Genomic DNA, 1,634 nt, shown 5'->3' with positions numbered 1-1,634 from the left:
AAAGAATAAGATGAAATAATTACAGTAAAATAGTATAACAGTGAGTTAAAATTAAACAGCATTTTTTAATTACCTTCAAAATCTTTGCTAAAGCTTTGTGTGACAAACTTACCATCAGTAAACAAGTGAAGAATAAATTGAAATAATGACAGTAAAGCAGTAAAATGGTATAACGGTGAGTAAAAATTAAACAGCATTACAAATTACCTTCAACAGCATGCAGCAAAATAAGAGAGTGTTCCAAATTACTTTGCTATTGCTTTGTCTTACAAACTTGCCATCATTATCACTCCAAAGCTGTAGCCTAGTCTTAAACTTGTGAGTCTTAAAACTTTAATCCTTCTAGAGTCTGTGTCTCCTCTTCTCTGTCATCTCTCATTCTGGTGTAGCATAGGCTGTGGGGTGAATTGAGGAATGTGCTCCACCCCCCGCACCTCCCTCTGTTTTCTCAACGAGTCGTGTTGGGGAGTCGTGGAACACCTCCCTCTGTTTTCTCAACGAGTCGTGTTGGGGAGTCCTGGAACACCTCCCTCTGTTTTCTCAATGAGGCGTGTTGTGTGTTTAGCTGCCATCCTCAGGTAATCTTGTAGACCAGTTATTAACTTTGGTTATCTATAACCCAGACTCCGGATGTTAAAAAAACGGTCTGGTTTTAGCAGACAGAGTTCGTGAGTTCGTTTTCGAAACAGGAAGCTATTTTTATCAGCCGGAGACAAGAGTTTAAATAATAATCTGGTTGTACCAGAAGTAAGGGCCCCAACCCCACATGCAGAGCAGCACTCGTGTGTTTGTTTTTTTTTTTTTTTTTTTTTCTTACTTCTATAAGTACCCTACCAGAAATCCTGAGGTCTTCACACTAGTGACCTGAAACCAGAGCGATGACCCTTCAAAGAGAACACGGTACGCATTCAGCCTTTCCTCCACAACTAAAGAAATAGCAAAAATCGACACTTTGTATTTTCATTCCTGCGTGTTTTCAATTAACAGTTTTTGACTTGATCGACAATGGGCTTCATTCAACCGAATATCAACTTGAAGGTAAGAGGGCCTTCTATGTACTAGAGTGAAATAGAAATGTTCTAAATTTTAAAGTGTACTATCCTGATGTGTATTTTGTATATTGTTTTTACAGATTTGTACTCAGGCGAGGAAATAGGTTCTACAAGGGAGAATGGCATTCCATCAGCGCAGGTTGTAGATCTCACAGGAGAAGTCGGTAAGTAAGGTTACCTTAACTTTTAATCAGTGTGTAGGTTTTATTTATTTATTTACAAACTTTTACGCAGATGTGGTAACAGTACTCTTTTCTTTCATTACACCCGCAGATGGTGCGAGCGATTGTGAACGGTACTTTATGCAGGGTCTCTCCCCTACCATTTACGAGGAGAACGGTCCGGTTCCGGAATCGGATCAGCCCTCGGCTTCGGTACCGCAAGCGTACATAACACCGGGGTCCCCGGAACACGATGAGCCGGAATCCCATCACCCGTCGATGATGTAGAGCGCTCCAGTCAGGCCGCAGATGGGAGGTCACGTAACGGATCACCGGTAGAAGCGCGGGGACTGACAGCGGAGGAAATCATTCATCCGGACCCAGCAGAACCGTGTACGCCGCTGAATCAGACTGAGCCTAT

The 1,634-nt window shown here is 42.2% G+C and overlaps 1 long non-coding RNA gene across 1 annotated transcript; it reads left to right on the top strand.

Moving 5' to 3' along the window:
- The first annotated feature begins 938 nt into the window (after positions 1 to 938).
- LOC123966426 lies at positions 939 to 1,375 on the top strand. The gene is made up of 3 exons (XR_006823980.1): positions 939 to 1,038; positions 1,133 to 1,216; positions 1,326 to 1,375. It is a non-coding gene; the product is annotated as an uncharacterized LOC123966426 (long non-coding RNA).
- The last annotated feature ends 259 nt before the right edge of the window (positions 1,376 to 1,634 follow it).

Source organism: Micropterus dolomieu, unplaced genomic scaffold (assembly GCF_021292245.1).
Source record: "Micropterus dolomieu isolate WLL.071019.BEF.003 ecotype Adirondacks unplaced genomic scaffold, ASM2129224v1 contig_13409, whole genome shotgun sequence".
Lineage (NCBI taxonomy): Eukaryota > Metazoa > Chordata > Actinopteri > Centrarchiformes > Centrarchidae > Micropterus > Micropterus dolomieu.
This window is presented reverse-complemented; position numbering and strand designations above follow the sequence as displayed.